The sequence below is a fragment of the Cetorhinus maximus genome, chromosome 27 (assembly GCF_964194155.1).
Source record: "Cetorhinus maximus chromosome 27, sCetMax3.hap1.1, whole genome shotgun sequence".
NCBI classification, from domain to species: domain Eukaryota; kingdom Metazoa; phylum Chordata; class Chondrichthyes; order Lamniformes; family Cetorhinidae; genus Cetorhinus; species Cetorhinus maximus.
In genome coordinates, this window is record NC_135905.1 from 15,792,479 (window position 1) to 15,805,628 (window position 13,150).

Consider the following 13,150-nt stretch of genomic DNA (forward strand, 5'->3'; position numbering starts at 1 on the left):
CTGGAGGCCTCAGATCTGGGTGTCACGTTGTACTCACCTTGCCAGATGCAAGAAGATCACTGAATTGTTTGTGGCACTGAACCCACAACCTCCTCACAACACTGCAACCACTCGCAGAATGAGCCACCTTCAACCATGCTTGCTCAGTCTGGCTGGCTGTCCTTCTCCTGCTATTCTCAGGAAATAGAATACTTCTTCTTGCTCCTCCCAAAGAACCCCAAGTGAGGCAGCCAATGCTCCCAGTAGTAAATAAGTAGTGCTTTAAAAACCTGAATCACCCATAAATCATATTGTACATGTTACTGCAGTCTGGAATTATTACTCCAAAAGAGCTGAAAGAATGGTAATAATTTGACAGAGCAATCAAATTCAACAGTAAGTACGTGTTAAAGTCAGCAGCAAATGTAAGCATCACCTTGAAAGATGTCCTTTGAAGGTGTTTGAAAGTGTTCTAATGATGACAACTCTCAATCATGTGTTATTACACTTGTATTTTCACATATCATTTTGAATCTGTGTTACTGATTTTGTTTTCTTACATTTTCAGAGCTTAAAGTAATATTAGAACAGTACTTAGTGTTCAATCCTGAGTTGAGCATGAAACTCCACATCCTGTCCATCACCAGATCTGTGAACTTTCACTTGGTTAACTGTGCCTATCTCCACCCAGCCTCGGTTCCTACCCTCTCTCAGTTCTGCTGCTGAAAATTATTCATGCTTCTGTCATCTCCAGTACCCTGTACTTTGTGGTTGTGGAACTTGTTGCATGCAGTGTTTCATGCGTTTGATGCTGACTTTTGGTTGAGAGTAGCACTGCAGTTGTTATTTTGATTATTTTGGTGTTAAAAAGTCCTAGTCAATTTCCATTAAATATTCAAAAGTTTGCTTTTTGCAGGTTTTTTTTGTGGAAAAATTTCATGTGATTATCCTCCAGCTACTCCATAGCCATTCAGGAGAAGACAATCTTAAACTTCTGTTCTCAATGGTCAACTACCTCCTCCAACATACACTTTCTGCTCCTTCCATCCACATCCTGCTCATTGTTAGAAGCTTATTGACTTCTTCATATCAAAGAATCAGATAATCCACAGATTATTTCTCCCTGCTATAGTGAGGTTCATCTGATCTATGAAACCCACCTCCCTGTAACTCTTTGTTCTTGCTCCAGTGCTGACTATCACTGTAAACACTTGCAAAGGAGGCTTTCAGTTTCTCTTAAAAGCTGTCATCCTTTTTTCAAAAAACAAGCTCATAATTTAGCAAACTATGAACTGTGGTAGTGTATCATGCAACACTAGATATGGAGACAGTTAAAAGCCCAACAAGACAAAATTTTTTTTTGAAAAATGTACTTTATTCATAAAATATCTGAAAGAACATTTCAAAATGGCCATCACAAAGAGTGCAAACAGATTCATGTTTCTCACATGGATCATGAGGTGCTTCAATACAATCAGTGAATATTACAGACATTTCAGCATGGTCATTACAGTCAGTCAGTCAGTGCAATGGTATTCAAGTTATCGACATACGTCATGTTGCGCTCTGAGGTGCTTCAATACAATTATGATACATTTAGTTTTCACTACATACATTCATTGTGAGTCATACAACCCGAGGGGGTCTATACAATTCCAAGCCCCTCGGTGCACAATGGCTGAAAGGTCTTAGACAGCGACTTTTCCCCATTGTGCCTTTGCAGCGCCAACAAGACAAAGACTTTTTTTTTAAAAATATACTTTATTCATAAAATATCTGGAAGAACATTACAAAACATTTCTAAATCGCCATCACAAAAAGTGCAATCAGATTCAACTTTTACACATGGATCACGAGGTGCTTCAATACAATCAATGAACATTACAATCATTTCAATATGGTCATTACAGACAGTCAGACAGTGCAATGGTATTGGAATTATCAACATACATCATGTTGCGCTCTGAGGTGCTTCAATACAATTAAAATACAATTAATATTCAATGCATACACTCATTATGAGCCATACAGCCCGAGGGGTCTATACAATTCCCAGCCCCTCGGTGCGCTATGGCAGAAAGGTCTTAGACAGCGACCTTTCCCCATTACGCCTTTGCGGTGGCTGCCCCAAGCTTACTGTGTCCCTCAGCACGTAGTCTTGGACCTTGGAATGTGCCAGTCTGCAACACTTGGTCGGGGACAACTCTTTGCGCTGGAAGACCAACAAGTTTCGGGCAGACCAAAGAGCGTCGTTCACTGAGTTGATGATCCTCCAGCTGCAGTTGATGTTTGTCTCTGTGTGTGTCCCTGGGAACAGTCCGTTGAGCACAGAGTCCTGTGTCACAGAACTGCTCGGGATGAACCTCGACAAAAACCACTGCATCTCTCTCCGGACCTTCTTTGCAAAGGCACAATCCACAAGGAGGTGAACAACAGTCTCGTCCCCACCACAGCAACCTCGAGGGCAATGTGTAGAGGGGGGTGAGATTCCTGGCATGTTGGAAGGATCTGACGGGGAGGGCCTTTCTCACCACCAGCCAAGCTACATCTTGGCGCTTGTTGGACAGTTCTGGTGATGAGGCATTCTGCCAAATGACTTTGACAGTCTGCTCAGGGAACCATCCAACAGGATCCACCATCTCCTTTTCCCACAGGGCCTCTAAGATGTTATGTACCGGCCACTGCCTGATGGACTTGTGGTCAAAGGTGTTTCTCTGCATAAATTTTCCACGAGGGACAGGTGGCATGGCATGGTCCAACTATTTGGAGCGTTCCGCGGCAGCGTGGCCAGACCCATCCTTCGCAACACCGGGCACAGATAGAACCTCAGCACGTAGTGACACTTGATGTTTGCGTACCGAGGGTTTACGCACAGCTCGATGCAGGTGCACTCAAAGGTGGCCATCAGTATGAGGGCGATGTTGGGCACGTTTCTTTCCCCCCTTATCTAGAGGCTTGTACATCGCATGCCTGCGGACACGATCCATTTTCGCCCTCCAGATAAAGCGAAAGATGGCTCAGGTAATCGCCAATGTGCAGGAGTCTGGAATGGGCTAGACATGCACCACGTACAGCAACACCAAGAGTGTCTCATGCCTGATGACCAGATTCTTACCCGCAGTGGAGAGGGAGAGTCGCTCCCACATGCCCAGTTTTCTTTGCACCATGGACACTCGCTTCTTCCAGTTTCAAACGCATGCCCCGGACCCTCCAAATCATATCCCCAGCACCTTCAGGCTGTCAGCCCTGACGATGAAGGGGACAAAGGATTGGTCAGCCCAGTTCTAAAGGAATATGGCCTCGCTCTTCCCATGATTTACCTTGGCTCCTGAGGCCAGTTCGAACTGGTCACAGATGTGGATCAGTCTGTGCACTGACAGCAGATCCGAGCAGAAGACGGCGACATCATCCATGTAGAGGGAGGCTTTGACCTGAGTGCCTCCACTGCCTGGGATCATCACTCTTCTTATGCCCAGATCCTTCCTGATGGACACAGCAAAAGGTTCTATGCAACACACAAACAGGACAGGGCAGAGAGGGCAGCCCTGCCTGACTCCAGATCTAAAAGGAAAGCTATCTGATTCCCACCCATTGATTGAGACTGCGCTACTGATGTTAGTGTTGAGCAGTTGAATCCAGTTGCGGATTCCCTCTCCAAACCCCATTTTGGAGAGCACATCTACCATGTAGGTATGCGATATTCTGTCAAAGGCCTTCTCCTGATCCAGGCTAATGAGGCAAGTGTCCACACCCCTGTCCTGCACATAGGCAATCGTATCCCCAAGGCTGTCAAAGATCTTCCTGCCGGGCACAGCGCAGGTCTGGTCAGGGTGGATCACCAATTCCAGAGCAGACTTGACCTGATTGGCAATGACTTTGGACAGAATCTTATAGTCCACATTCAACAGTGAAATGGGTCGCCAATTTCTAATTTCCTCCCTTTCTCCCTTGTGCTTGTAGATGAGGGTGATGATGCCTTTCCTCATGGATTCTGACATGCTGCCGGCCAGGAGCATACTCTCGTATACTTCTAGCAGGTCAGGGCTGATCCAGTCCCACAGGGCAGAATACAACTCAGCCGGCAAGCTGTCGCTTCTGGGAGTCTTACTCTTCTCGAAGGACTCAAGGGTCTTAGTCAGTTCGTCAGGAGTTAGCGGTTTGTCCCGGCTCTCTCGTGTACTGTCGTCTAAGACCTCCGTGATAGAGTACAGGAAGGACAGGGAGGCCACGCAGTCTGTGGGCTTCACGTCATACAACCCAGCATAAAAGGATTTGCTGATCCTCAAAATGTCAGACTGCGATAACTTTACTGAGCCATCTTCTTCCTTCAGGCTGCTGATCACAGAGCTCTCTCTGTGTACCTTTTGGAAGAAGAAATGTGAGCACGTCTCATCCCGCTCCACGGAGCGGACTCTGGACTGGAAGATGATCTTGGAGGCCTCCGAGGCAAAGAGCGAGGCTTGCTGGCTCTTCACCTCTTGGAGTTCCTCCTTGACATCGACCCCCATCGCCTGCAGCCGGAGCAGGTTCTGCATGTCTTTCTGGAGTCGAGACATTTCCCTCTGTTCCCTTCTAGCTTTCTGGACGCCTTTGAATATGAAAAACCTCTTGATGTTTTCCTTGATTGCTTCCCACCAGGGACTCAAAGAGAGGTTTCAGGGTTCTCCCAACAAGACAAAGACTTTATTCTACCTATATGCATATGGCAATACAGCTCAGGAGAGACTGTTCAATGAACAAAAGTTTGCTTTACATGCTAATACACTTTACAGTTGTGCTTGTTACTCAGGTATCCAGTCTGTTACACAAACAGTACTAGACAATTACAGTATCGATGCCTTATTAGGAGACTAGACTAGTCCCTGGTTGTAATAAATGCTTCCTTTGTAAAGCTAATGAAGTTCCTTCTGCACCTACGTTACAGTGACCCTGTCCCTTGTGAATGCAAACAGGTTCCCATTCGCAGCAATTATCTCTCTGTAACGCTAAACGAGTCTCTACTTTACACGCATTATCGTGGTTATGTCTCTTTGTGCAGCTAAACTGCTCAACTCTCCTCTCTGTGTCTTGAGCAGATTCTGAATTAAGCTTGAATTAAATGTTTTTAAATCATGCTTGACAAATTTATCTGAATTCTTTGAGGAGATAACAAACAGGATAGATAAAGGGGAACCAGTAGATGTAATATATTTGGATTTCCAAAAGGCATTCGATAAGGCACTGCACATAAGGCTACTTAATAAGATAAGAGGCTATGGTGTTGGGGGTAGTATATTAGCATGGTTAGAGGATTGGCTAACGAATAGAAGACAGAGTTGGTTTAAGGGGGGCATTTTCAGGATGGCAGCCTGTAACTAGTGCCACAGAGATCAGTGCTGGGGGCCACAATTATTTACAATATATATTAATGACTTGGATGAGGGAAGTGAATGTATTATCACCAAGTTTGCAGAATACACAAAAGTAGGTGGGAAGGCAAGTGGTGAGGATGACACAAAGAGTCTACAGAGGGATATAGCTAGATTAAGTGAGTGGGTAAAAATTTGGCAGATGGAATATAAGGTGGGAAAATGTGAGGTTATGCACTTTGGCAGGAAGAATAGTGGAGCTGAATATTATTTAAATGGGGCTGCAGCACAGAAGGATTTGGGGGTCCTCGTGCATGAATCACAAAAAGCTAACATACAAGTTCAGCAGGTAATAGGGAAGGCAACTGAAATGTTGGCCTTTATTTAAAAGGAAATAGAGTATAAAAATAAGGAAGTCTTACTAAAACTAAACAAGGCACTAGTTAGACCATACCCTAGAATACTGTGAACAGTTTTGGTCCCCTTAACTAAGGAAAGATATACTGGCATTGGAAGCAGTCCAGAGAAGGTTCACTCGGTTCGTCCCAGGTATGGAGGGATTTCCTTATGAGGAGAGGTTGAGTAAGTTGGGCCTGTACTCATTGGAGTTTAGAAGAATGGGAGGTGACCTTATTGAAACATTATAAGATTCTTAGGGGGCTTGACAGGGTAGATGCTTAGAGGTTGTTTCCCTTTGCAGGAGAGTCTAAGACCAGAGGGCATAATCTCAGAGTAAGGGGGTCGCCCATTTAAAACAGAGATGAGGAGGAATTTCTTCTTTCAGAGGGTAATGAATCTGTAGAATTCTTTACTGCAGGGGGCTGTAGAGGCTGGGTCATTAAGTATATTCAAGGCTGAAATACACAGGTTTTTAATTAGGAAAGAAATCAAGGGTTATGGGGAAAAGGCAGGAAAGTGGAGTTGAGGATTATCAGATCAGCCATGATCTCATTGAATGGCGGAGAAGACTTGATGGGCTGAATGGCCTACTTCTCGTACATCTTATGGTCTTGTGGTCACCCTTACATCAAGTTCCCGTCTACTGTGTACCTATATACCCTTCCACATATCTGTCCAGTTGTCTAATTACTTTCTGTACTTATGTACCCCTACAGAACTATGATAACTTTTTTCCAAAAATATACTTTATTCATAAAATTTGTAAGTATATGAAATGACCATTTGAAGTTGACATTACATAAAGTGCAAACCAAATCAGTTTCTTCCAATACTATATGTTACTCACTACATTTACAATTACATTAATATTTATAACATTCACTATATGTTAAGCATACAGCCCAAAGGTTTTTTGCCCCCTAGTTTCCAGACCCTTGGTGTACTAAGGCAGAATGACCTTAGATGGTGGCCTTTCCCCATTGTGCCTTTGCTGTGGCTGCCCCAATCTTGTGTGCGTCCCTCAGCACGTAGTCCTGGATTTTGGATTGTACCAGCCTACAATACTCAGTTGTGGACAACTCTTTGCACCTGAAGACCAGCAAGTTTCAGGCAGACCGATTAACTATCACTAACCTTTTCTCTTACAAGCTTTATATATTCATATCTCAGCTGCGCCCTGGCTGGCGCAGAGATCTCTTTTGGACTCTCATCATTTCAGTCACTCTGGCCTACACTGCATTCTCGAGAGAGTACCTGACTTCTAGCCACTCCTTCATCACTGATTATTAAGGGTTGGCTTGTTGGGCTGCCAATCAAAATTACTAACTTACATGAGGCATTTCTCAATGTGTGGCTCATAGTAACTACATTCTCAGTTTAGTTAAATCCTCTACTGGGCACTTTAAATGGAAATTATTCTTTTATTTGACATGCAAACTGCTATGGTAATGTGCTTCATGCCTCCATGTTGTCTTAAAGCTAATGTTATCTACAATGGTACACAATTTTGATGGCTGTTCAATCTGGTAATGCATCTAATTATCTTTATCAACATCCTAGATGTCTTTGGGTACCCCTGAGAGTTAACTATTTGTAATCTGAATGTTAGTTTATATCAGTAACAAAATATAAATTAAAACAAAATCCCTCTAGGCCAAAGAGGCAAAAACCTTAATATGTTAAAGTTGATTGAATGACACCTAGCCCTACCTCGCTACCACCACATTCGATTTGACAGCCACTTCAGTTTTAGTCGTTACAGAACTAGAACATTTTCCAGTTGAACATTAAGAAAACAAAATTGATCTTATTTGGCTCCTACTGAAACTCTTGTGCCCAACTCTATCCCTCCTCCCAGCTGTTTGCTTTGCCTGAACCAGATGAGCACAGTCCATATTTCTTCTTTGATCCTGAGCTGAACTTCAACCCTGATACTGTATCCGGTCTGTAATGTTACCTTCATTTTTCCCCACCCCCACTACACCAAAATCTTTATTCATATTTTCATAGCCCCAAGACTCAATTTCTCTAATGTTCTTTGTAATGGTCCCCTGACCTGCACCCTAACAATATAAATTGTCCAAAACTCATCAATCACATCTTGTCCTAGAATAATTTTTGCTCACTTATCACCTTCTATCCACCATGACCACCCTGTGTCCGGATGCACTGAATTCAAAATCCTTTCCTTGCTTCTAAAATCCTCTAGGACTTTTGTGTTGCAACTTGGTTTCCAGCTTTGTCCTATCACAACGAATTCCCTCAGCCCTTAGATCCTGCCCTCTGCGTATCCCACCCTAGTGTGCTGCCACCTCATCAATGGTAAAGCTTCAGTTGACTGTCTGGAACTCAGAACCTAAAATTCTCTCTGCTTTCAAAGCTTTTACCATTTACTTTTAAGTCTGTTATAATTTTAAGTGCTTTGAAATGTTTTATTACTCTAAAAGTGCTACATAACTGCAAGCTGTTATTACAATTTTGTCACTTAAATAACTTCCATGTTATTTGATATTTTCGGCTTCAGAAAAAAGCTGAGAATAAATACTTTTCAATTGGCTTGTGAATCATAATAGAAGCAGCCTACAGACACACAGTCTACCTAGAAAAGAAAGGGTCTATTTGGAGATTAGTAAGTAAGTAATTAACCATTGTCCACAAAAGACCATAGTAAAGCTACAGTAATATGTGCAAGACCAGCATGTATCAGTTGCAGTGTGCAGTCAGCAGCTCCTGATTATATTGCAGACAGAACTCAGCCTAATCAACCAAGGTGTGGTAAGATTTCATCAAAATGAAAATGAGTGTTCAGTTGTATAGACAAATTGGGTGTGGTGTTTCAATTGAGTGATGAATCATTTTCTTGTGTATGATGTGTAGAAAGTTTGTAAATCCATATTTTAAAAATATGTTTACTTTTCCTAAAGCACAAAAGAAATCTATACCTGGGCTGACTGAAGATTACATGCAGACTTTGTACAAAAATAACTAATATGATAAGAGAGTGTGATCAGTGGCAGTAATGTATGTTATATTTCTCAACTCAATATTTGAGAGAATACAAGGTTGAAATTAATTCAGAGTTTTAATGATGCAGAGAAGTATGACTGCAAAGCTCACCCTATTTGTAAGGTTAGGACACACTGATTCAGTTAATGCTTTCCACTTACTTGCCATTATTTACTCCTTTATTACACGTACAGAACATATGAATGTTTAATATCTGTAAGGAGACAACATTTCTTCCTCAAACCACACCAGTTGCAGACACGTAAACAGACATTACAGCCGATGACCAAAAGCTTGGTCAAATAAGTAGGTTTCAAGGAATACTTTAAAAGAGGACTGAGAGACGGAAAGGTTTAGGGAAGGAGTTCCAGAGTATTGGGCCTAGGCAGCTGAAGGCATGGCCATGAATGGCAATTATAAATGAGGCTGCTCGAGAGGCCAGAATTAGAAAGTTGCAGAGTTGTGGGGCTGGAGGAAGGTTATAGATAGGGAGTGGTGAGGCCAAGGAGAGATTTGAAAGTAAGGATGAGAATTTTAAAATTGAGATATTGCTGAACTGGGAGTTAATGTCAGTCAGCAAGCAAACAGCTGATGGGTTACTGGAACTTGGTGAGAGTTAGGACAAGGGCAGCATGAATATCGTGTGCCAAGCATTATAAAGCTTGTCACACATTAATCCAAAAACAACAATATCTATTGCACAACATCAGAAAGCTGTAAGATGAAAATTTACCATTGGAGATATTTTCAGTTGAAGGCTTTACATATTCCTATTATGGTCGTCTGTGTGCTAATTGAGTGGACCAATAAACATTACTATTTTACACCAAGAAAATAGTAGCCAGAAGGAATTTTACAAGAATATATTAAGCATTCAGTGACAATTACTCCCAACATAATTCCAAGGCTATCGTTTGAACTCTTTCCAGCTATATGCAGTCAAACACTTAACTGATATTTATGGGATATACAAGGGGTAATTTTTTTTATCTTAAATATTTTACATGGTTTCTAAGACTTCTATTTTGCACCCAAAATGTACTTGAAATTGCATTGGTTAGGTTAGGCTTCAAACTTCTGCTAAAATTCATTGATGTAATCACATCAGGGGTGATGGTAGCAATGGCAATGGTAATTTCACTAGACTAATAATCTAGAGGCCCAGGCTAATGCCCAAAGGGAATGGGTTCAAATCTCACCACAGCAGCTGGTGGAACTTAAATGGTTCAAGGTCAATTAGGGATGATAACTGTGGAAGAGTAAAATACGTCTGCAGGACAACTAAGGGTTAAACGGTTAAAACCATAGTGGAATACTACAGCACAGTTCCCTCTTTTCAGCTAGCAGGCACATACCTGAAACTGCCAGCTAATTGAGCAGGAATGTATTCCTTGATGTAAATGCAGCTGACAATAGTTTTATCAGCAAAAAGAAGCATTTTTAATATGGGGATCCAGTCATCCAACTGAGTAACCTGATTTAAGGTAATTGAAAATGACTTAAAAAAACTACACTGGACCATTTACACAAAAATACAATACTGCAGATGTTAAAAATCTGAAATAAAAATACAGAGAAATACTCAGCCAGTCTGGCAGTATCTGTGGAGAGTTAATGTTTCAGGTTAATGATGAGATGCTGCTAGACCTGCTGACTAGTTTCAGCATTTTCTGTTTTTTATTAATTCTGATCCATTTAATAGTTTAATTGGTGTAGACCCAGTTCTGGAGTAGAATTATAGAATGGCTACAGCACAGAAGGAGGCCGTTCAACCCTTTGTGTCCATGCTCGGGCTCTGCAAGAGCAAATCAACTAGTCCCCACCCTTTCTCCCTAGTCCTGCAAATTTTTCTCTTCAGATAATTAGTCAGTGGCCTTTTGAAAGTTATGAGTGAATCAGCCTGCACCACACACTCAGGCAGTGCATTCTTTACCCTATACACATGTGTAAAAAAAGTTTCTTCATTTTGCCTCTGGTTCTTGTGTCGTTTACCTTAAATCAGTCTCTTTTGGTTCTTAACCCTTCTGCCAATGGGAAAAATGTCTCCTTGTTTACTTTGTCCAGACCCCTCAAGGAATTTTGAACACCTCTATCCAATCTTCTCACAAACTCTCTTCTCTAGGAGAACAACCTTAGCTTCACTAATCTATCTATGTAACTGAAGTCCCTTATCCCTGGAATAATTCTTGTAAATCTTTTCTGTGCTCTCTCTAATGCCTTCACATCCCCCCTAAAGTGTGGGGCCCAGAATTGGACACAACACTCCAGCTGAGGCCAAATCAGTGTTTTACAACGGTTCACCATAACCACTTTACTTCTGTACTCCACACCTCTATTTATAAAGCCCAGGATCCCTTGTGCCTTGCCACCTTCAATGACTTGTACAAATATAACCCCAGGTCCCTCTGCTCCTGCAGCCCTTTTAGAATTGTGTTGCTTATTTTATATTGCCCCTCCTTGTTCTTCCTACCAAAATGTATCACTTTCTAATTATCTGCATTAAATTTCATCTGCCACCATATCTATCTATTCCACCAGCCTGTCTATGTCCTCTTGAAGTCTTTCAGCATTCTCCTCACAGTTCACAATACTTCCAAGTTTTGTGCCATCTGCAAATATATCTTCCTCCAGTTTGAAAATCAAATGTTTACCACAACTTTGTTTCCTGTCATGGGGAGATGGCGGCAAGTGATAATATCACAGGCCCAGACTAATGATCTGGGAACATGGGTTCAAATCCTGCCATGGCAGCTGGTAGAATTTAAATTTGATTAATAAATCTGCAAAATAAAGCTTGTCTCAGTAACGGTGACCGTGAAACTATTAGTGATTGTTGTAAGAACCCATCTAGTTGGGGAAGGAAACCTATCATCCTTGCCTGGTCTGACTAAGTGTGACTCCAGACCCCCAGTGATGTGGTTGACTCTTAACTGCCCTCTACAAGGGCATAGCAAGTCAGTCAGTTCAAGGGCAATTAGGGATGGGCAACAAATACTATCTTTGCCAGTGATGTCCACATACCATGACAGAATAAAGGAAAAAAAGCCAACTTTGTATCCATGCTGCCACCAGGAAGGAATAGGAAAATTTTCTAAGATCACTGCAATAACTCCAAGGGCAGAGTTTTACCCTTGACATGTGGGCCTGCGCCTGGCACGCCCATGGGTGAAATAAAGCATGTTGATGTCAGACAAGTGTCCCAACATCAACGCACACTCTCGCGATATTTCACTAGGCGGGAGCGCGATGAAGATGGAAGCGTGCCCACCATTAATTAAGTGGCCAGTTAAGGCCCTTGAGAAACCAAATGTCTCCAAGTTTACGTAGCCTGTGCGATTTTCAGGCCGTCGTGCGGGCAAAACGGGCAGGTGGGCAGGTCACAAGTTGCAAAACCTCATCCATGGGCAGGATGAGAGGGGTCACTGGGCTTGACAAAGAGAATAGCGGGTAGTTTTGGATATCACTTGCTGCTGTTTGCTTCTGTGAACAGGACAGCTTCATTTGGCTTCAACGCTGCTTTCAGAGCATTTAGAGGCTTCAGTTCAGGGCTCAGTATTGTCTTCCAGGCCCTTCGAGGATTCACACCATGTGAGGCCTTCCAGGTATCAGACAGACTTCCCTTACCCTGGTAATGGGGATTGTGGTTTCCGCTGAAGGCACTTCTGCTGAGGAGGAGAGGGCCAGAACGGGGAAGAGGCCAGGTGTCCCTATTCAGCTTCCAGGGGAGCGACCTGTGGGAGGAGAGGCGTAGGCACAAGGGGCGCAGGGCCAGCAGGAAGTCCAAGGCAGAAGGGGCCGCAGAAGACGCCACTATCCTGCTTCCAGGGTTTGCAGGCGGCGATGCAGCTACCTCAATATGTCCGAGGCGCAATGCCAAAGGAGGCACCATCTCTCAAGGGAGACAGTGACCTCCATCTGTCAGAGGATCGACCCTGAGATCAGCTCTGACTGTGTGGGTGGACACCCCATGCCAGTGGCTCTGAAGGTCATGGTAGCCCTAAACTTCTGTGACTCTGGCTCTTTCCAGGGCTCAGTGGGGGATCTGTGTGAAGTTTCCCAATTAGCTGTCCACAGTTGTGTCAAACTGGTGATAGAAGCTCTGTTCAGCCATGCATTGACTTTCATTGATTACTGTATGGATGAAACCAGGTAGGCAGAGCAAGCCAGAGGCTTCGCAGTAATTGCTGGGTTCCTCTGTATCCAGGGTGCCTTCAACTGCACACATGTGGCCATCAAGGCACCAGCGGGTGAGCAGGGAGCCTTCGTCAACAGAAAGAGATTCCACTCCTGAACGTGCAGATAGTGTGTGATCACAGGATGCAGATTCTGCAAGTCTATGCAAGGTACCCTGGCAGCTCCCATGATGCTTACATCCTGAGACACTATCAGGTGCTGAGGCTCTTTAGTGCTCCAGCCCG